The following is a 24,933-nucleotide window of genomic DNA, read 5'->3' as shown; positions in this document are numbered from 1 at the left end:
TTGCAGGAAAGGGACAGCTTGTTTTCAAGAACTGTGATGGTTAGCATTCGGCAGAAATCACTTTCTCACAAATGAGAGCCAAATGCTAACACATTTGAAATTAGCATGGTACATTTTCCTTCCACTTTTAAAGTTGTGTTTTACATTTTATGTAAAGGAAGATATTTAAGTGCCTTGAACTTGAAAGATATTATGGAGTATGTCTTCACCATAAGTTAAGGTGTACTGGTATCACCCAGGGATACTGTTTTGTGTCTAGAATCACACCATGAGTCTGTGTGCACACAGGAATTCTTCTCAGAGATTTAATCCGTGATGCTCTTGCTCTGTTAGACTTGCACTCGCAGGAAAGGGGCAGCTTGTTTTCAAGAACTGTGATGGTTAGCATTCAGCAGAAATCACTTTCTCACAAATGAGAGGCAAATGCAAACACATTTGAAAATAGTATGGTACATTTTCCTACCACTTTAAAAGTTGTGTTTTACATTTTATGTTAAGGAAGATATTTAAGTGCCTTGAACTTGAAAGATTTTATGGAGTATGTCTTCACCATAAGTTAAGGTGTACTGGTATCACCCAGAAATACTGTTTTGTGCCTAGAATCACACCATGAGTCTGTCTGTACACAGGAATTTTTCACAGAGATTTAATTTGTGTTGCTCTTGTTCTGTTAGACTTGCACTTACAGGAAAGGGGCAGCTTGTTTTCAAGAACTGTGATGGTTAGCATTCAGCAGAAATCACTTTGTCACAAATGAGAGGCAAATGCTAACACATTTGAAATTAGCATGGTACATTTTCCTTCCACTCCCGCAATGGGTGAGGTAGATCCTACATGTTCAAAACACCAATTAACCTTTACCACACATGTACTCTTACATACATCTCTGCAGTCTTCATGCAGTTCTACAAGCGTCCATGCAGATCTGTGTTGCACCTGACAATACATGGTCTCCAGAAGCACGCCCTTAGCACACAGACAGGTGCTTCTCCTGCACTCTCATGCTTACTATTCAGCTCTGTGTGGTATTTTAGATAGCAGTGTGTAATGCTAACACATTCAACGTCACCAAGGCTCATTTCCTTTGCTCTACTCTAATCACTCACCCTGTAACACATGCTGATGGTCTCAAGTAGCTGTTAGGACGTGTACTCTTTTCTGCCTCTTTAAAATATAAGGAAAATGTGTCAGGCTGCCATAGTAATTATGACTTACTCTTCCACAGTAGTAAATGTGCTTTGAAATTGCCAAACTAAAATCGTTTTTTGCCTAGAATCACACCATGAGTCTGTGTGCACTCAGGAATTGATGTTACAGATTTAATACGTGTTGCTCTTGTTCTGTTAGACTTGGAGTTGTAGGAAAGGGACAGGTCATGTGATAGGATTTGAAAAGCTCTGAAAAAAATGGTAATGTATCAAAATTACCTAAAGGTATTTTTTTTTTAGTTTCTTTCAGGTATTGCTGAACAACAGTGAAATTAATTATAGATGCCTATAACGTCAAGAAAGAGAAAAGAACAGCAACAACATCTATATTTGAAGAACACTGGACCAAAAAAAATAGTTGAAGAACCTCATGTTGGAAAAAAGAAAAAGACTTCTGGTAAGCAGACTAAGGAATTTTTTTAAAATATCTTCAAACAAAGAAAAAATGTTAAGAAAATATGCACTGCAAATAGTGTTTCAAGTACAAAACAACAACATAGTCGACAGAAAATATGAAAAGTCAATGTTGAATCAGAAGTAAGAAAGAGTGACTTAACACGAAAAATAGATTTTAAAAACATTCGTAGAAAAATGTTTCAGAGAAGAGTGATGTTAAATTTGCTAAAGGATGTGAAAAAATATAAGAAGAAAACCAAATTTTATAAAAAAAAGAAATATATTGAAAAAATTGTTTCTAAGGCTTTGGAAATAAAACAAAAACTATTCATCTTAATTTTGAACAGGATGCGTAGATTAGAAAAATTAGTAAAAGCAATGAAGTCACAAAGTAAAAGGAAAAGAGTAGTGAAAAAAATAACTTTTGTAAAGTGTTCTTAGGAGAATGGAAGCATAGTTCAAGTACTGAGCCATTTTTTAATGAAGAGAGTTATCTTCAAAGTAATAGTTTGTTGCATGCAGTTGACACCAATGGTCGAGCTTATGAAGTTAAAGATGGTTGTGTAATGGAAAAAGAGAAAATGGTTCCAAGAAATGAGGAAGAAGTGTTAGCTGATGAGGTTATGGGGAGACGTCCTAAAGCCCCAGTGTACACTTGGAATTGTAGTAGTATTTGCACTGTGCGACAGGAATCTATTGATAAATTACGTGACTTCCTAAGAGAATATAGTAAAAAGAGTGTTAAACAGAAGATTAAGGTGCTTCAAAGACTAGACCCATGCAGAGTGAGAGAGAATACTGGTTTGCAAGGACATTCTCTTGCTTGTCTATCTAGGAAAGTTTACCAAAGTGTTTTTCACCATTTTAGGATGCTGGCTGTTCATCATACTGAAATGAGAAAGTTTGTGAGAACATTGTATTTTGCTAAAAGTCCAGCACTAAAGTTAAATGAGTTGAATAGTGCTCTGTTCCGTGGATCTGTATCAGATGTAGTGAAGGTTACTGATGATATTCAGTTTTGTTACTTTGGTCCAGAGGAAGAAAGTGCAGAAAATGACACAGTTATTGAGGAAAATGTGGAAGAGAATGTAGAACCCACTGTTAGTAAAACATTTGAAGATCAAATGACAAAATTTACTATCGTCTCTAAGGAAAGACCAAATATTACTTGTATTTGTTGCCGGAGAAGCCATTATAAAAATCAAACAAGGTATGTTGATCTCTATAAAAAAAGTGAAAAAGAAAATAATACTAAGTGGATGGATTTTGCTACATATTTATTTCTGGAAAATTGTTTTGATTTGGGTGAATATCACCGTATTTGTAAATACTGTTATAACAAGTTAGAAGAAAATAAAATGCCAGCAAGAGTTGAACATAATAATTTAGAATTGGTTGAAATTCCCGCAGAACTTAGTGATTTAAATACATATGAGTCTATACTCATTCAATGTGTCCATTCTTTTCAGACTATAGTTCGTATGGAGCCCAAAACAGGTAAATTACCTCCTTCGGATTTACAAAGAGGTTTAAAAGGAAGAGTTGTCTATTTGCCATTGGATTTGAAAAAAAATATGGAAACAATTGATGCAGAGAGATTGGAAACTGAACCATTAGTTATTCTGGTTAATGGAGTACCAACAAAGAATAAGAAAATTTGGCAGGAGCTGGTAGATGTACGAAAAGTACAAAGAGCAAATTTATATTTGAAAAGAAATAATAAATGGTATGAAACAATTTATATGGATGAAGATGAAGAAGTTTTACTAGCAGACTCAGGAATACCAGCTGGGCAAATTGAAAAAGTGGATAAGTCAAAAGAAGAAGAAATTTATGAACATTTCAGCATACATCCTCTTCATTCTAAAGAAGTTATGGGAAACACTATTGATCTGCTTCAGATGAAAAAAGCACAAGGAAGTTCCATGAGTGTATGGGAGGAGAGCTTGAAAGCTCGTTGTTTTCCCCAGCTGTTTCCTACAGGAAAAGGTGGACGATATGATGAACGTCCAGTACAGATTCCTGCTTCTGAGTATCGGACTACAAGATTATATGCAGAAGATCCAAGATTTCGTCAAAGTATTCCTTATTTGTTCCATCTTTTATTTGAAAGTGACTTGTCTGCACTATCTTATGCAGTAAATCACATTTTTAAAACTGGAGTACATCTACATAATGTGTCTGCAAAGGATTTTATGAACAAAGTGCAACAGCGAGATGATCATTTGGAATCTCAATTGATAAATTTTATGGCTTGTCAGCGAGGAACTAATGAATATTGGTACCAACGCCATGGAGAATTGAAATGTATGTTACGGAATTTAGGAACTCCTACATGGTTCCTTACCCTAAGCTGTGCTGAGTACGCTTGGGATGATTTACTGGATTTTCTTCGAGAGGCAAATTCAAATATTGAAAACATCCAATACAAGACAGCAGGAGAATTGTGCTCATTGGATTCGGTTAATGTTTGCAGATATTTCAATCATAGATTTGAGGCTATGATGTCCTTCATCTCCAATAAAAAAAGATTGTGGATTTCTTTTGGAGAAAAGAGTACCAAGCAAGATGTGCTCCTCATATTCATATGCTGTTGTGGATCAAGGATGCCCCAAAATTTGGAACAGATTCTGATGATGCAGTTTTATCATTCATTGAAGAATATGCAGCATGTGCTATACCTAAAAGCACAGAAGAAAAAAGCTTAAAAGAGCAAGTTTTACGTTTCCAAAGACATCGATGTGGAAAATGCTGTCGACGAAAGTACAAGAGTAAAGATAAATTCTACACAAAATGTCGATTTGTATTTCCACGACCTGTTCTTTCAAAATGAAGAGAAAACAGTTTTATGTCAGCTGTGCGACATACTATTACAAGAAAATCGCCTAAGAATACCTACAACCTAAGAAGAAAAGAAGAGTCAAAATATATAAATGACTACAACCCAGTCATTTTATCCATGTGGAATGCTAACATGGATATACAGTATGTTGCTGACAATTCTATTGCTGTTGCTCGGTATGTCACATCTTACATCACTAAATCTGAGAAAACAGAATTGTAAGAAATGTGGGAAGAGATTTCTCACGAGAAGACCGTCAGTAAAAAGCTATACAGTTTCAGTTTAAAGATGTTATCGCATCGAGATATTGGATCCTACGAATGCTCGGATAGATTATCATCTGCAAGTCTGTACTCCAAATCCAGAAGAATAATTTGGGTAAGTTTAGGCCTTGCAGGAATGAGAAATCGGGTACTGAAATCTGTTTGAGAAATTGAATATTTAGCAGAGAACGAACCTGAAAGTACAGACATTTTAAGAACAAACATGTTGGACACATATTACCCACAAAGAAGTCATCATCTTGAGAACATGTTTCTATATGAAGTGCTGCAGAACTACATTTATAAACGGAATACCACAGAAGACATCAACAATGGAAAATATAAAGTCACTGGTGAGGAAGGATGTTTGGTAAAACAAACAAAAGGAAGTTTGATTAATCACCGGAAGCTGAGTTGTGACACTACTGACAAAAAGGAATTTTACTACTTGGCACTTTTACAGCTGTTTAAACCATGGCGTTCAGAGGACGAACTACTTGGACATTTTCAGAGCTATGAAGATTCCTTTAATGCTTGCAAAGATAGCATAGAATGCAGTACTTTCTCAACTTATGTTCAAATGTTAAATGAAGAAATTGAACAAGAAGCAACAATTGCAGCTGAAGTAGCTAGAGACAGTTCTCAAGACAGTCAAAGTTCTGGGACGTTCAGTCAAGATCCTCTAGGACAACCAATCGTAGAAAATGAAGCTGCAATAGCCATGACTGAAGTGGAAACAGCTATGAATCAAGCTCAGGAAGATTTAATAAACTTACCAAATATGGAACAACAACTGAATGATGAACAACAACAAATTTATGAGGAAGTCAGAAAAAAAATTGATAACGGATTACTACATGAAAATAAAGAGTGCTCATGCACATCGTTTGAACCAATCAGAATGTATGTGAGTGGACAAGCTGGAGCTGGAAAAAGTTTCTTGATTAAAGTAATTAGAAGCTACCTACAGCAAAAAACAGATTCAACTTTGTCTTGTGTTGTTACTGCTCCAACTAGGTTAGCAGCATATAACATAAAAGGAATTACCCTCCATCGTTTGCTAATGTTACCAGTAGAGCACGAGAACAAAATTCAATACCACAAGCTAACAGGAGAAGCATGTTTTGAAGTTGCAAGAGTATTGAAAAAAATGAAAGTTCTCATCATTGATGAGGTAAGCATGGTATAAAACTTAATGCTTGCCTTTGTGCATTTAAGAATGCAGCAAATTCTAAAGACAAACTATGACGTGCTATTTGGAGGAAAACATGTTATAGTTTTTGGAGATCTTCTGCAGCTTACTCCAGTTAAAGGACAACCAGTTTTTCAAACCCTTACACATGAAGACACGAAAAAGTCATTAGGAAGTATAGGTAATGTGAATATTTGGACATACTTTGAGTACCAAGAACTCATTACCAATATGCGGCAAGCGAATGATGAGGATTATGAAAGTATTCTCAAAGATATCAGAATTGGACTACTCACAGAACATGGCAGAAAAGCTTTACAGAGTTGATTGCTATGTAATGTGTTTCCAACAGAACAAATAGTTCCAGAGAAAATATACAAGAAAATTGCTGGAAAAAATACTGCAATCTGCTTAATGCCAACACTACTTGAATGCTCCATATTCAATCAAGAACTTTTGAAATTGGAAAATGAAGAGATTGTCAAACTGGAAGCTGTGGATAAAATACAGCATGAAGGAATAACTATTGTATTGACAAACAAATTGACAAGTAAATTGGTTTCTCTAGAGAAAAACATCTCGAAAACAGCCGGTTTAGAAAAGAATCTTTATGTATGTATGAACTGTCGAGTAATTTTAAGACGTAATTTGGATGTAGAGAAAGGTTTAGTGAACGGAGCTATGGGTAAAGTTGTGGGTTTTGTTAATTACCAGAAACAAGTTGGAATTGAATTTTTAAAAATAAAATTTGATCAGATTGAAGAGGTTAAAGACATTTGTCGTTGTTCAGTTCGTTTCTTGCTTGTTTAAGACTTATATGTACGTAGGAAGCAGTTTCTGTTTTCTCTAGCATATGCAGTAACTATTCACAAATCTCAAGGATTAACTGTAGATAGTGCATTTGTAAACATTGGTTCTACTGTGTTTAAAGAAGGTATGGCATATGTTGCTTTGTCACGCGTGAAAAAAATATCTGGTTTATTCATGATAGACTTTGATGACTCAAAAGTAAGTGCTGATGCAAACTGTGTAAAGGAGTATAATAGATTAAGAAGAAGCTATGCTCCTCATTTAGGTCAGTATCCTGTGTTTGAAAAACGTGTTGTTTGTCGGAAAAGGAGATTTGAGAATATCTGTAATGAGGATGTACAGAAGAGAAAACAAAAAGAGAGTGATGTGACTGCAAGCAAAAAGAAAAAGGACAGTGTTGAAGAGGTTGTTGGTTGTCATTTTGAAAATAGCTCTGGTGTCAACTGCTACGCAAATGTAGTGCTCAATGTTGTATTTTATCTTGAAATTTTGCAAGAGCAGATAATAGTAAATCATGAAAAAAGATTCTGTTCTCTGCTGAGTCTCCTTTATGAGAAGCTGAGTAATGATAAAACTAAAATAGAAAGTGCTTCTGATGTTAGAAATCTTTTAGATGTATGTTCAGGATGTACACAGTTTACTCAAAATGTCCAGCAAGATGCACAGGAATTCTTGATGTATATGCTTATGGTACTGGAAGATGAAGGGGTAGAAATAGAAAATACGTTTGGTCTCTCTTATAAATGGGAACATAGTTGTGAAAACTGTTTAAACACATGCAGCTCTAATGTTGATTCTGAAAGGTTCATTTATTTAACATTACCAGAGAGTAAATCAGTGACTTTTGATAAATTAGTGGAATGTTCTCAATGTAAATCAGACATGTTTTCAACGTTATTTTTAAATAAATATGGACAGTATGTAATTTTAATGATGCAACGTTGTAGAGCTGATGGTACAAAATTGGACACTTTAATAAAGAAGTTTACAGGACATCAATTATCAATATCTGGAAAAACTTTTTTTGCAGTTGGAATAATTTTTCATGATGGACCTTCTATAACTTCTGGTCATTACACAGTTTATCTTAAATGTGAAAAAGGATGAACACTGTGTAATGATTCTCAATTGATTTTCAAGCAACGTTTGCCTTATGACTTACCAAATTGTTACTTAATTTTTCTAAAACCAAAATTTTAGATACAAATTGCACCATCTGAACAAACCATTATTGCGATTTTATTGGATTACCATTGGATATTTCATCAAAAAAGAATTTAAAAATTACCATTTGGCCTCATGGAAAGGTAAAAATTTCTCTTGTGGACTTCTTTGACAGATAATATTTTGGTGTATGTGCTTAAGCAACAAGATTTACAGACAATATTTATTGCAAAAAGTTATTGTTCTTACATGATATTTTTATTAAATATGTTACATTTCTATAAAGGTATGTTTTACTGAGAAGAGATTCTGGGCTTTTTTTAAACAATCTTTCAGATTGTTAATTTTTATGTCCCCTTTTAAGTGATGAATGCAATTGGTTTCACAATTTGCAGTGAAATTCAATATATTCTGAAAACAGCAAAAAAAGGGCAAAACATTACTTTGTTAAATATGAAAATATGTTTACTGGATTCTAAAATGTATTATTAAATATTAATACTTTTTTTCTTTTTTTTCAGATCGAGAAAGAAAATTTAGGAAAATTAATCATTTTTTCTAGCAATTAAAAAAAACATTTATTTATAATTAATTTATTTTGTGGGTCAGGTAAGTTTGAAATATCTGTATTTCTCACCCTTTACTTTCATGCTCCCTTTTTTCACTTTTCCTCACTCTGCTTTTCTCATTCCCCTTGTGGTCCCTCAAGGACCATGAAGGGTGAAAAAAACATTTTATTTTTAAAAAAAACACAAGGGGTGCGCGCACCGTGCGCGCACGGCGGGAAAAAAAATAAAAAAAATGATTACAAAAATAAAAAAAATTTAAGAGGTAAGGTGGCTCTAAAAAGAGCCATTGTGTTAATACAGGGACAGAGGAAGGAAAGAATGGCAATATTATAAGGTGCCACACTTGTGCTGCTGTATCTTATTATCTATTAGGGGAATACTGGACTCCCCAAAAGCAATAAGAGCATAGCAAGTATTGCACCTTATATGTACACTCTGAAACCGAGGGTAAATGTCCAGAGGAGCAGAAGAGGGTGACGCTCCCACCGCAGAGGAAGTGCTCGGCTGAGCTGCCGATGATGTACTCGGCTGAGCTTCTGCGGATGTGCTCGGCTGAGCTGCTGGAGGGGTTGCTCTAGTAGCTCGAGCAAAAGTCGCAGGATGTACATCCCTAATGTGCCTGAACATAGTGAAGATACTAAAAGAGTACTTCTTCTTAGGATCTCCTCTAGATAAGACACGCCCACAAAGTTTGCAGGTGACTAATGGAGCATTGACTTTCTTCTGCCCCTCTGGAAATGTAAAATATTGCCAGACAAAATAATCTTTCTGTTTCCTCTGTCTCTGTCTGATAAGGCTGTCCTGCTCACTCCCAGAAGATGATTGCTGCTCTGCCATTGTATCCCAAAAACAGTTCAGCTCCTTCTCCCAGGGAATCAGAAGAAATTATGAGGGGAATTGGTGTGGTGTAGGAAGTTTCTGAAAATGAAAGTACTTTAAACCAATGAAAAGTGTTGTTTCTTGATCACATGACTTACCGTGCGCGCAATGTACGCTTACGGTGCACGCACGGTTCAAGTACGCATGCGCGTATATAAGATGCGCGCATGCACATGCGGTGCACTTGCGCAAGCGCGTACGGAGTCCGCGCGTACGCATCGAAGACGAAAGTACGCACGCGTACGTAAATCACATACGCATACGCACACGGAGCATGTAGCTATGGAAACAACGTGCACGCACCGTACATGTACCGTACCGTGCGCGCACATTAAGCTTACGGTGCGTGCACGGTAAAAAATCCCTTTAAAAAAAAAAAAACAATGTTTAGAGGTTTGTAGAAGATATTAACTATGCTGTTGAATTATATCTAAACATTTTTTTTTAAAAAGGTGAGCCATCCCATATTGCAGGATACATTAAATCAATAATTATATACATAGGTAGCATATTGTAGAAAAATAATTATAAAAAAAAAAATCAAAAATGAGCATTTAAAAAACCTTGCAAATTCACTGAAAAAACCATAGGTTTCAAACACGTTATAGTTAGGAATTAGCATTTAAAAAACCTTGCAAATTCACTGAAAAAACCATAGGTTTCACACATGTTATAGTTAGCTGGACATTTCGTTCGTAAAAAACCAATGAAATTCCCCCGTTATAGTTAGTTCAGCTAACTATAACTTGTGCGCCCGCAATCCACTGCTGATGACGTCACATATTACATCACTCATGACATGGTCAGTGACATCACTCATGACATCACTGATGACATCTCAAATGACATCACTGATTACATTTGCGGTTGCGGATTTCCTATGGAAAATAGGTCCTAACTATAACTATCTACTGGCGACCGCCAGTAGATTATTACCTACTGGCGGTCGCCAGTAGGTAGTTATAGTTAGGACCACGTTTCCATAGGAAATCCGCAACATTCTATTTTGAATAACTTTGGCGCCAGTCGACGAATCCTCGTGAATTTTCCAAAATAGGTGGGGCGCTACGCTCCGCTCCTACCCTGAAAGTCTCGGGGGGATTCGTCAAGCGGGGGCAGAGATAAAAGGGGGGTCCCAAAACGTGTTTTTCCCATGCATTTTTCCATAGGACCTTTAGACAGGGCTACAGCCCGAACGGCTGAACAGAATTACTAGAAATTTGGCAGAGAGGTAGTCCTCAGGTCAAGGAAGTGCCTTTTGTAGGTTTGGTGTAAATCTGTTCAGTAGATTCTGAGAAAATAGCCTTTAAATCAATATATATATCTGAGCCAGCTTACGGTGCGCTTACGGTACGCTTACCGTACGCGTACGGTGGCGTGCGCGAGCGCGATTCTGATTGGCTCTTAGATCTTAGTAAACATTCGAATCGGCCGAAACCAGGAAGTGGCGGCCGCCATTTTCTCTCTCGCACTGAGAGAGATGATTAACAAACAAAGCACAAAAACATTTAAAGGGGCTGTTTTGACAGCTCCCACACACATAGCCATGTACACGGAGTCCCCAAAGATCCCCCAAGGCCAAAAACGGAATTTTTATTTTTTCGCTAATTTCGCCGATTACGCTTACGCGTATGGTAAAACAATATAAAAAAAAAAAAAATATCCACACTAACCCCACCCCGTGTGCAATTGGTGACCGAAGGTCACCAATTGAGCATGGCTTATCACATAAGTAAAAAACGAAAAGATTAAAAAAAAAAATATTAAAAAAAAAAATTATCCACACTCTCTCCACCCCGTGTGCAAATGGTGCCCGAAGGGCACCATTTGTGCATGGCTTATAACTACTGCGAAAAATTAAAATATTACCTTTAAAAACGAAGTGCATCATATGTCTTCCATGTGCGCACGGTGCGCGAAGCGCATCGTGCGTACATGGCCCATCTAGCGTAACGTGGGCACGCGGTGCGCATAGCGCACCGTGTGCCCACCATGCGTGCACGGCACTAACTGCGTAAAGTGGGCGCGGGGTGCGCGAAGCGCACCACGTGCTCACTGTGCACGCACGGTGCGCGAAGCGCACCGTGCGTGCACGGAACAAACTGCGTTAAGTGGGCGCGCACGCCACGAATGGCGTAAAGTAACTTAGCATTTAAAAAACCGTACAAATTCACTGAAAAAACCATAGGTTTCACACACGTTATAGTTAGGAATTAGCATTTAAAAAACCTTGCAAATTCACTGAAAAAACCATAGGTTTCACACATGTTATAGTTAGCGGAAATTTTACTGATAAAAAACCAATGAAATTCCCCCGTTATAGTTAGTGCAGGCAACTATAACTCACGCGACCGCAATCCTCTGCTGATGACATATGTGTCTTTATGAAAAAAAAATATTTGTAATATATGTATAGCTAAAATTTAATGGAAGAAGACATGGGCAAATAAGTGTCTAAATACAGTATTAGCATCAGCAGAGGATTGCGGTCGCGTGAGTTATAGTTGCCTGCACTAACTATAACGGGGGAATTTCATTGGTTTTTTATCAGTAAAATTTCCGCTAACTATAACATGTGTGAAACCTATGGTTTTTTCAGTGAATATATATATATATATATATATATATATATATATATATATATATATATATAGATTGCCTAGGTGCCACATATCCTTGAAGCGGTCGGAAGTCCAGCAGGAATACCAATTCCAAGTGCCATTGTTGAAGGTCTAATGCTTTTTGCAACAAAACCAGCTATACCTGCATAAGAGTATTAGTGAAGAGACAATGTCAAGGTAACAGGAAAGAGAATGCTGCATAAGAGTATTAGTGAAGAGACAATGTCAAGGTAACAGGAAAGAGAATGAAAGACAGAATCAACAGCTTTGATTATGCATTTGGGCCTACATTTTGAGCTATTTATTTCCAGCAGAAGTCTGCCCTGTTAAGCCCCATTACTGCCTCACCCATGATCCAGATAGCTGTTTCTAACCCTATCCTAGGAAAGGAGAGAATCATACACCGATGTTCTATAATTCCTTTCAGTTAGAACACCACTACTGAAAAATGTTGTCCCCTTGTTGTCTCGTTTTCAAGTGAATGTGCTTTGGATGGGCTGGCATGACAGAATTGTGAAAGAAGACTGTGAGTCATACTGGTAACATTCTTGTTTTTTAAGTAAAATGTTTGTTCTTGTTAAAATCCAATTCAAAAAATGTTTTTATTATGTAAGTATTTTTGATATGTCATTTTTTGGTAGGAAAGCAAATTGTGTTTACATTTATTTTATTTGGTTTACATTTTATTATGTATTTCTTATTATTTAGTTGTATGTAAGTCAATAATATAAATGTTTTATTTAAATAATTATTAGTTTTTTTAAATTCTAGGTGTGTTTACATATTTAGTATAAAATGATTAGGAAATAAAATATTATTCTAGGAATAGTAAATATAACCCCTCCAGAGTCCAAAACTTTCTCTACTTTTGTATGGTCTGGAGTGGGAATAGCAAAATAAATCCTTTTTATTGAAATACTTTGTGTAATGTTTGTTACCCTGCATTTACTGGAAGTTTTGTTATTGCTATTTAGTATTGCATGGTTCTATAGTTTTATATTATTTTTCTAAAAATGCTTTTTAAAAATATTTTTAGATTTAGGATATTAGTTTAATTAATTGTTATATTTTGTTGTATGTGTTTTTATAATTCTTTATATAATACTTAGGATTCTGCATTCCTTGTCTTAAAACCTGTCTCCAATTTCTTTATAATACGGGTCTTGCAACACACCCAGTCGCCTATTAAAAAGAATTGATAGCAGAACTCATCTGTAAGAACTTAAAGTTTAGTTCTGACATCAAAATGCCTTCTGTCAGAGCTGGCAGTAAGGGAAAAGGCAGGTCAGATCACGAAGCATAATTAAAGCAGCTGAAACATGAATTTCCCCTCCTCTGTTCTGTTTTCTAGCTACAGTGACAACCTGAATTGAAATATTTACGGGCACATTTTTTTTTTCACTTCTTAGGTAATTATAGAAAAGTTAGAATATTCCTTCAAGTTTATATCGAACCAGAGTCATCGGGCCTTTTTCTAAAAAACGGAGTTGTATTATATGGATTCTAATACCTTTTAATAGCAAATATCTAACAGATTTGTTTTTTTATTTTTTACTTTTATACTAGAGATATTTGTATCCATAATTTCTGAAACATGCTCTCTCTCTCTCTCGCTCTCTCACATGAAAGAGCTAAGCAACATGGGCTTAAATGGTTTGTAGAAAAGGCGATGGTGTGACCATGTTTTATAAGTAATAAAGTACCCCTCCCATACATGATAAGGATATTGCAAGTAACCTTGGAGTTCCATAACCTTATAAAGGAACTCCTCTGTGGCTTGCAAAATGCTGATAATGTACTGCATAGGGTACTTGATCCCATCTATTACAGTTCTATGTTTACTTTTAATATTTTATTTATATTGGTAATTAAAACTATTTGTATATGTTTATGCTAGTATCATAAATTAGTGAAATATTTTTTGGTTGCATACATTTCTTAACTATTAAATCAAATTAAGTTCACTATTCTAATTTCAATGTATTTGAAAACACGTTTGCTTAGGGTCTCATTATGGGTTTGGCAATGCAGGAGCGTGAACGCCCCGCTCCTGCACTGCCAAACCCATGTACGAACCGCCCACCAGATCAGGAGTTTTCTCCTGTTGTCTGGCAGGCGGTTTTTGGGTGTTCTCAGGGTGGTGCCTATCGAATAGGCACTGCAAGGGAAACGTCAAAAGCAGAACTGCTGCAGTCAATGCCGTGCAGGTACTGGGGTGCATGCGCACAGGGAGGCACATGTTGTGCTCCCTTGTGTGCATCCACATGGCATGAGGCACCCCCTTTTCATGGCAGTCGTACCACAGTGAGGAAATTCTTAATATGCATGGCTGGGCCACAGCGGCCTCACCAAGCATACTTCAGCCTCAAGGCTGATACGCCACTCCCAAGGATCTCAGATCCCTGGCCATGGCGGTGGTCCCAGCCTGGTCATAATAAGGTGGTCTGGAGATTACCACCACCTTGCCCCCGAGAGTCTGTGGACTTCCAGACTCATAAAAACCCTGTAATGTTTTTACATTTATATATCAATTTCAAGTATATCAAATATATATATATTTGATTCAAACTACATAGTTTATGTTGTGATAACTGCAATAATATTTACAAATTATTACCTTATGGTTAAAATTTTAACAAAGCAAAATTATTTTTGATAAAATTAGTATAGGTAGACAAATTAATTTCCACAATATTTCTGAGACAATATTTTTGAGTGTCAATGTTTTTTAACCAAATGTTTTGTCATCGACCCACATAGAATTATACCAGTGCATACACCTTATACTGCTAGGTCAAGATTACTAAACCCTGTCAACTTGCAATCCTGAAACATGAAATTTGGTTCTCCAACCTAAATAAATCATGTGCATAACTGCTGCAAATTCGGTTTGAAACAGATATTTTCTAGATTCTCCTGTGTGGCAGCATTTCCATCCGCAGCTTGAAACACCCAGTCAAGCACCCAGATATCTGGGCTTACAATCTTATACCCAACAACCACACCATCAATCTGCTTATCTTTCCTGCAACCCATGAAACAATGTACCACAACACTCACCTCAACTTATATGACAGCATGACAGCAATTGTGTCAAGGCTGAGCACCTTTTCAAATACCACAACAAGAAAGACCATCCACCTTATTTGGAGCACTACCAAAGGACCAAAACAGAGGACTTGAGAGAGTTTTTCCTTTATGAAGAGCAGCACTGAGGATATGCAAGGTATAATTCCTGTCCGTGTAGATCACTACACATTACAGTAGTATAAAAATATAAAAAGCAAATAATTAGATATATAAAATCACAATAATCACAGTACTGAGTACAATCAAAATACTTAAATTGTATACCCAAAATGAATGAAATCACAATAGGTTCCAAAGGAGGAAGCAGGTTGCTGATTAAAAAGGAAATCAATGGAAAATCCTATAACAGCTCTAGAGTAACTGGCAACCCCACTTCTATATCCTCTCCTGATTCAGTGAAAGAATAAATACGTGTTTATTGCTTTCAGGGGATATTTGGATCGAAATGGAGAAGGGCACATGGTACAATCAATATTTGTGCAAAATACTAAAAAGCATACATACATATGCTAGATCTATGTAAATGTAATGCAAAAGTGAATTATTAGGAAACACACAGCCTTAGAAGGAGGTGAAATTATTAAACTTGGATGCAAAAAAAGCAGTGACAATCGACAAAGAATAGGAAATATAGGCCATATTTAGACAGTCAGTTGGCAGGAAATGTTGAGGGGGAAAAACTAAGACTAGCGGACAAACATGCTCAACTCAACAAAACGTTAAAAAATAATTAACCTAGTCCATCATTCTAATTCTAGAGCCAACCATCTTCATACTATCATGCCTGACAGAGGAAAACTTCCATTGAGAGAGCTTCAAAATGTCAGAAGAGAACAATTGTTTGTTATTAGTTATAATCTTTAGGAATAAAGGTTCCAGAGCTGATCCTGCGCACCACTGCACTTATACTCTGGCCCCAAGAGTGCAGTTCTGTATAGGCAATATCAGCAAAAATTCAGAGGCATCATTTTCTGCAGAAAATGTACTTGATTTTATCAATAATATAATTCATTCTTCTTTCGCAGCCAACAGATGTACAGTGACAAACACATTACTATACCAGGGTTCTGAAATATCTTGTTGTGCAATTAGGATAATAAAGGAGGTCAGGCCAAAGCTGCTTTAATAAATATATGTTCTCTCCACAAACATGACTTAGACATTTATAAGCTTGCTTTAGGAAGTGCAAATCCGGCTCACCGATAGATCTGTGACCCCCTTACATTCTGAGAAAGATTATGGATACCAAATGCCTAGTCTATCTCAATTTTTTCACTTCTTCCTTGCGGGCGGGCATGGCATCTAATGCTTGGAAAAGGGCAAGTTTCATTCCTCTTTTCAAAAAGCGAAATGCAGATTCTTCTGCTTTGTCAAATTTTAGATATATCTCTCTCTTACCAGCTGCCTCCAAAATTTTTGAAAAATAATCACTACTCAACTCTCAGAGTTTTGGGAGATTTTTAAACTTCTACATCCCTCACAATCCAGTTGTAGATTTTGCCATAGCATGGAAACCACCCTGTTGGAAATAACAGAGTCCATTAAGATGATCTTAGATCTTGGTCATAATGCCCCCTGGATCTTATTAGAGCTCTCGGCAGCTTTTGACATCATCTCTCATGATATTTTGCTCCAAAGTCTGGCGGTAATTGGGTTAGAAAGATTGCCACTGATGTGGTTCAGTACCTTTCCTCAGAAAACAGGCAGTTTGGATGAAACCCCATCCTCGAATGCTAAGATTCTTAAATATGGAGTGCAGCAGGGATTGGCAATGAGCCCGACCCTATTCACCATTTATATGTCCCTGCTTGCTTTCTTAGTGGAATCTTACAGCATTAAAATCATCTCATATGCAGGTGACACTCAGTTATTATTCTCTCATAGGCAATTTGTCCTCCGCCAAGGAGACCTTTTCACCATGTATGAAGGGAGTCATAAGTTGGCTGAGATCTAATATTCAGAAATGTAATACAGAGAAGACAGAAATGCTGCTTTGTGGCCCTAACGCCATACCTGTTTGGATGGGATGTTGAGAGAGGGACTGTCTACTCCCATCACCCCCCACGGAGGTGGCCAAGAATTTGGGGGTGTTATTTGATGGTTATCTTTCGTTTAAGGCCCAGGTCTCCTGTGTAGTGAGAATATATTTTTGAATACTAAATGTGCTGGAGAAGGTTTTGGCCTTCCTCTCTTGGGAAGCTCAGAAAATAGTTGTTTTGCACTGAATTTTATTGAAAGCACTTACCGGGCCTTCCATGGAAATGGGCCCAATTATCTCAATGCCAGGATTCGGCAATACTGTCATCTCAGGGCTCTGTATTCAGGGGACGCACGCATGAGAGTGATAACTTGTTTTAAAAGGCAGGGACGTGGATATCTTCCTTTTCTGTCCGTGTCACCTCGATTTAGAATCAGCTCCCATTCAAACTCAGATATATGCCTAATAAGGTTTCATTTTGTAAGCTGCTAAAAACCCACTTGTAAAGCTTATAACTCTGTGTCCCTGACTGGTATCTGCCTCAGCGCCTGAACACTCTCTGAGTAGCCTTGTGCTTTACAAATTCAGTCAACCATGCCATCTTGAAATATATAGGTAATCATCTCAAGATGGCATATGAGGAGTAACTCTATCACATTTTCTGTCCAATTACACATTGAGGTTTTATCATGAAGAATAATTTTTTTGTTATTCTACCCGGCAGCACTGAGATAAATTAAACTATATATATATATAATTCTGCAATTTAAAGTCCCAAATGGGCGGAGGCACATGGTAATAAGTCCACACAGCTGCCGGGACTTTCAACACACGCCAGTGATCAAGGGCATGAAGCCCGAAACGTTTGGCGTCTTGCTGGAAATGCTTCTTCGCATTTTGCCTACTGCCTGCAAATAAAGAAGGTGTTACTTACTTTCGTGTTGGCGTCTCTATGCAGGGCAACTTGTGATGTTTGGATTTAAAGAGCGGCGCGCCTCGCCGCAGAGATGCCCCCCGCCTATTCAGCGGACCTACAGCGCCTGATAATACGAGCGCTCTGAGGGAAAGTAAGTGCCAATTTTTGCAGGAATGAACATTGGCAGGCACAGTGTGTTTTTTCTTTTTTTTGGCACCCACTTGGGAAAGACAATTTGTGTTGGAAAATCCCTGAGCACCCACCTTGGATCAAGTAGGACTACCTGTCCCATAAAGCAATTCTGCAATTTAAAGTCCCAAATGGGCGGAGGCACATGGTAATAAGTCCACACAGCTGCCGGGACTTTCAACACACGCCAGTGATCAAGGGCATGAAGCCCGAAACGTTTGGCGTCTTGCTGGAAATGCTTCTTCGCATTTTGCCTACTGCCTGCAAATAAAGAAGGTGTTACTTACTTTCGTGTTGGCGTCTCTATGCAGGGCAACTTGTGATGTTTGGATTTAAAGAGCGGCGCGCCTCGCCGCAGTGATGCCCCCCGCCTATTCAGCGGACCTACAGCGCCTGATAATACGAGCGCTCTGAGGGAAAGTAAGTGCCGATTTTTGCAGGAATGAACATTGGCAGGCACAGTGTGTTTTTTCTTTTTTTTGGCACCCACTTGGGAAAGACAATTTGTGTTGGAAAATCCCTGAGCACCCACCTTGGATCAAGTAGGACTACCTGTCCCATAAAGCAATTCTGCAATTTAAAGTCCCAAATGGGCAGAGGCACATGGTAATAAGTCCACACAGCTGCCGGGACTTTCAACACACGCCATTGATCAAGGGCATGAAGCCCGAAACTTTTGGCGTCTTGCTGGAAATGCTTCTTCGCATTTTGCCTACTGCCTGCAAATAAAGAAGGTGTTACTTACTTTCGTGTTGGCGTCTCTATGCAGGGCAACTTGTGATGTTTGGATATATATATATATATATATATATATATATATATATATATATATATATATATATATATATATATATATATATATATATATATATATATTCACTGAAAAAACCATAGGTTTCACACACGTTATAGTTAGGAATTAGCATTTAAAAAACCTTGCAAATTCAATGAAAAAACCATAGGTTTCACATACGTTATAGTTAGCTGGACATTTCACTCGTAAAAAACCATTGAAATTCCCCCGTTATAGTTAGTTCAGCTAACTATAACTCGCGCGCCCGCAATCCACTGCTGATGACGTCACATATTACATCACTCATGACATGGTCAGTGACATCACTCATGACATCACTGATGACATCTCAAATGACATCACTGATGACATCACTGATGACGTCATCCATTGAGTGTGTGTTTCTGAACAATTTTAATATGTTCAATATATATAGGGAAAGGCCTGTTGAAGAATGAGTGGGTGTACAAGTGAGTAAATCGATTATTTTCTGCGGTGCGTAACATGATTCTATAAGTGAGTCATTAAATGTATCTTACTGCAGACTAGTGACTAAACTGTGTAAATGTTTGTATGTGTCTGTATGTTGGTGTATAAGTGGTGGCATGGTTTTGTGAATACCTATATAAGTGTCTATATGAGTTATTGATTGCTTGTCTCAGTATCTGTATGGGTTCCTGAGTGTTTGTGTGGGTAGGGTGTGTGTGACTCTATGCATAGATGTGTAAGTGGGTGATTCTATGGATGCATGGTTTTAAGAGTGCATCTGTGATGGACTGTATGGTTGAGTGATTGTATGTATGGGTGTGTTAGGAATTGAATGTATATCTCAGTGGTACATTTGTGACTAACTACATATGTGAAAGGCAGTATATATGCGTGTAAGAGTATATAAGTGGGTAGATGTGAGAGTTTGTGATTGTGAGAGTGACTGTATGGATGAGTGTGTGCTTGTATCAATGATTCTATAAGAGCGTAAGAATGTGTTACTATTTTTAGGAGTAATTGAACTTGAGTGTGTATAACCGCATAGGTGAGTAAATGGGAGTGTGATTATTTGCATGAGTGAGTAGGTGTGAGAGTACCTCTATGGATGATTGGTAGTGTGTGAGTGTCTATATAGGTGTATAAATGCATATGATAGTTTTGTATGGAGTGACTGTAAGTATGAGTGACTGTACAGGTGAATGAGTGGAGGTGTATGTAGACCTAAGAGTTAATAAGTGGGTATGTAGTTATTGGTATTGCAGTATGTATGGTTTTGAGAATGGAACGCTTAAATTTTGAGTCGGTGTATTAAAGGTTATATGAGAAGATGTAGTAATTTTTTACATGGATGATGTCATCAGTGATGTCATCAGTGATGTCATTTGAGATGTCATCAGTGATGTCATGAGTGATGTCACTGACCATGTCATGAGTGATGTAATATGTGACGCCATCAGCAGTGGATTACGGGCGCGCGAGTTATAGTTAGCTGAACTAACTCTAACGGGGGAATTTCAATGGTTTTTTACGAGTGAAATGTCCAGCTAACTATAACGTATGTGAAACCTATGGTTTTTTCATTGAATTTGCAAGGTTTTTTAAATGCTAATTCATAACTATAACGTGTGTGAAACCTATGGTTTTGTCAGTGAATTTGTATGATTTTTTAAATGCTAATTCTTAAATTTAACTTGTGTGAAACATTTTTTTTTTTTTTTACTTTGCAAGGTTTTTTACATTTTTTTTTTAACTTTTTTTCCCTTTAAACACTATGCTAAAATGTAATGCATTCTGCAATATATAAAGTTTCACCTTTTTTTAAAAAAAGGTAAGATATATGTGTATAACATAGTGAAACTCTTTAACAAACTTTTTTTTTAAATGTTTTTTTTTTCGTGTGCGTACGGTAAGCTTACCATAAGCGCAGGTTTCGCTTTATGTATGTAATATTTCTACTCTGTTTGCGTATGGTTACGCAATTTGCGTAGGCGTCCGTACTTCCTACGCGACGCGTAAGCGCATGCTTTACACGCGCACGCGCGCGCGCACATTACGCGGAAGTGTACGAGCGTGCCTGTAATGCGCATGCGCGCGTGCGCGTGTCTTTCATACGCGCATGCGTACTTTTACCGTAAGCACACCGTAAGCGCTCCGTGAGCATAACGTACGCATACGGTTGGTCATGTGATCAAGAAACAACACTTTTGATTGGTTTAAACTACTTTCAGTTCTAGAACCTTCCAACACCACACCCATTCCCCTCATTACTGCTTGTGACCCCTTAGGAGAAGGAGCTGAGTTGTCTTTGAGATACGATGGCAGAACATCAGTCCTCTTCTGAGAGTGAGCCTGGTAGCAGCATCATCAGAGAGAGAAGGAGGAAACAAAAAACTTCTTTTGTATGGGAATATTTTACCTATCCAGAGGGGAAGAAAAAGGTAAATGCTCCTTTAGTCACCTGCTCACTTTGTGAGCGTGTCTTATCTAGAGGGAATCCAAGGAAGAAGTATTCCTTTGGCAATCACTCTATGGAAACATCTCCAGTAAGTCTCCCGAGCACACCTGCAGAAGTTCAGCCGAGTACATCTTCGGCAGCTCAGCTGAGCCCTTCCTCTGCGGTGGGAGCATCACCCTTTTCTGCTCCTCTGGATATAAACCCTCGTTTTGGGAGGGTTGCAATGAGGTGCACAAGATGTCATGGCCTAATTGTTCATGCGGAGACCAGTGTTTCCCTAATAAACAATAGGATAGACCAGCACATCTGTGGTCCTTGTTAATATTCCCATTCTTTCTTTCCTCTTTCCCTTTATGAACACAACGGTTCTTTTAAGAGCCAACCTTACCTCTTAACTTTTTTTAAATTTTTGTAATCACTTTTTTTAATTTATTTTTTTTACCGTACGCGTACGGTAGGCGCATTTTTTTTTTTTTTTAAACAAAAATTTTTTAATCAACCTACAAGGTCCTTGAGGGACTACTACAGAAATGTGAAAAACATAGAGAAGATTAGTGAAAAAAAGTGGGCATTAAAGTAAATGTGTGATAATTCCAGAAATTTCACACTTACCTGCCAATCAAAATAACTTAATTAAAAAAAGTGATTTATTTAACTTTCTATAAAGAAGATTATTTTTCATATTTTTCCTTTCTCAATCTGTAAAAAAACAAAAAAGTATTAATATTTAACAATACATTTTAGAATATAGTGCACATATTGACTCATGCTGTGATTCTAGGCAGAAAATGAAATTTGCTTGCCAATTTCAAAGCACACTTACTACTGTTTTTTTCTGCAAGTGTTAAGTACTCTAACAGTCTGATACATTTTCATTACAGTTTTCAGAAACAGAAAAGAGCACATGTGCAAACAGCTTTTTGAGACCATGAACATGTGTGACCTTGGTGACTGACTACACTCCAGCAAAAGAAATCAGCCTTAGTGATGTTGAATGTATTAGCGTTACTCACTGCTACCTGAAACACCACTCACTTGTGAATACTCAGCATGATTCTACAGGATAAACTGCTGGGTGTGTGCTAACAGTCTGCTTATGCAGACTGTGTATTTTCAGTTGCAAGAGACATATTCATGCATGCATACATAACAGCTTTAACATTGTAGTAATGTATGTAAAAGTACATGTGTGGCAAGGTTTAATTGCAATTTTGTATATGTATGACCAAGCTCAGCAATTGCATGATTATAAGCAAAATCTGCTATATCAATTTCAAATATGTTAGCATTTGCCTCCCATTTGTGTCTTACTGATTTATGCTGAATGGAAACCATCATATTTACAAAAAGAAAGCTGCCCCTTTCCTACAAATGCCATTCTTACTGTACCGGACCATCACTATTAAAATCTCTAACAACAATTCCTGTGTGCACACAGACTCATGGGTTGATTCTAGGCACAAAACAGTATTCCTCAGTGATACCAGTACACCTTAACTTATGGTAAAAACACACTCCATAATATTTAACTAGTTAAAGACAGTTAAATATCTCCCAAACCACAAAATGTAAAACATAACTTTTAAAGAAGAATCACAATACTAATATTTATATCAAAAATCACCACATACATCCCCTCTCAAACTCATAACTCACCTTTAAAATTAGTTAGTTGAGAAAGAAATGTGGCAGTCAAACAGCAGACTATCAGAGTCAGAATATCTGAGCTCTACACCTCTCTCCTCTCTCCACAACCAGTAAATGGCAATGTTTCCCTCTCTTTTTTCACACATATACATGTTAATTACAAATCCCAGTGCTTCCCACTTTTTTCAAATTAAATCACACATTTCTATTGGTTGAAAACTTCAACCCTTTTCCAAATGTACCCTTCCCTCAACTTGACTTCTGCCTGCTACCATAGCAACAGCTCATGGAACACTGCTGTGAGGAGAGAGGTCAGAAGTTCACCACACAATGTTTCAAATCCTAAGAGCAAGAGTGCTTCACCTGTCCAACCTAACAGCAAATCCAAACTAATCTTCTGTGGGAACACAATTTTCTGAACCAATACAAAACATGCTTCTAAAAATGTACACATACAGCTTACTTTTTACTGTAAAAAAGATTTGAATCAGCCAATGAGTTATTTTTATTTAAAAAAATATGTATGCCTCCATTTTCCAACTGTCTTTCATTTCATTTTGCCATTCTACTGAAAGACACCTTCTGAGTGCATCCAGATCTCCTTGAAAGATGTTCACAGTGTGGATTGTAGGTCACAGCTATGTCTTCTGGAGTGAAAAGTATGCAGAAAACAGAGGTATGGTGAGAGATCTTGCTTTGCCAAATGTAGACATTAAATGGATTGGTCAGAGAGGGTTAAAGTGGCACCAATTAATGCCTTTGGTGAAAACCTTTCTACATCTCCCACAGCCTAACCTTATTATTGTGCACTGTGGTGGAAATGACCTAGGCACTTTAACTGGTGTAGGTCTGGAAATGCTTATTAAGGACACCTTTGTACAATTGATGTTGCTTTTTCCTCAATCTGCCTTTGTATATTCTAACATATGCCAAAGGCAAAAGTGGAACTGGTCCAACCAATTTCGTCCGCAGATTGACAAAGCAAGAAAGCACGTCAACAAATCTATTTCTGCTTTCCTCAGAGACTATGGTATGGGTTCTATATACCACAACAACTTGCGTTACAACATGCAAGGCATTTATAGAAGAGACGGTGTACATTTCACTGATGAAGTCAACAGAGTCTTCCTCTTGAACTTTAGACTCTGCATCGGTACTTACTTATAGTTACCAAAAAACACTTCATAAACACAACAGCTCTTTTTAGAGCACCCTAATATCTTAACACTTAAATTTGTTTATTTTCTTCTATTTTTTTATTGTTTTTTTTTTCTACCGTACGCGTACGGTAAGCTTACCGTACGCGCACCCCGCGATTTAAAAAAAAAAAATTAAATGTATTTTTCATACTTTTATGACCTTCTTGGACCCCCTGACAAACGCTAGGGGGTCTGCAAAGCTCTTCATTGCCCCCTTTCCACGTTCTCCTCCTTTGTTTATCAGTGTGAGACACACAAAATGGAGGCCGACACTTCCTGATTCCGACCGATTCGAATGTTTACAGTCATGTAACCACCAATCAGAAATGCGCTCGCGCACGGCAGCGTACGCGTAAGGTAAGCTTACCGTACGCGCTCGGAGCGCGCCTATAGATATATATATTGATTTAAATGCTATTTTCTCAGCAAATACTGAATACATTTACACCAGACCTACAAAAGGCACATCCCTGAACTGAGGACTACCTCTCTGCCAAATTTCAAGTAATTCTGTTCAGCCGTTCGGGCTGTAGCTTGGACTAAAGGTCCTATGGAAAAATGCATGGGGAAAACACATTTTGGGACCCCCCTTTTTCTCAGCCCCTGCTTGACGAATCCCCCCGAGACTTTCAGGGTAGGAGCGGAGCGGAGCGCCCCACCTATTTTGAAAATTTCGCCAGGATTCGTCAATCGGCGCCAAAGTTATTCAAAATAGAATGTTGTGGATTTCCTAT

The sequence above is a fragment of the Triturus cristatus genome, chromosome 8 (assembly GCF_964204655.1).
Source record: "Triturus cristatus chromosome 8, aTriCri1.1, whole genome shotgun sequence".
Taxonomy (NCBI): Eukaryota; Metazoa; Chordata; class Amphibia; order Caudata; family Salamandridae; genus Triturus; species Triturus cristatus.
The sequence above is the reverse complement of the archived record's forward strand: the minus strand, read 5'-3'. Positions refer to the sequence as shown.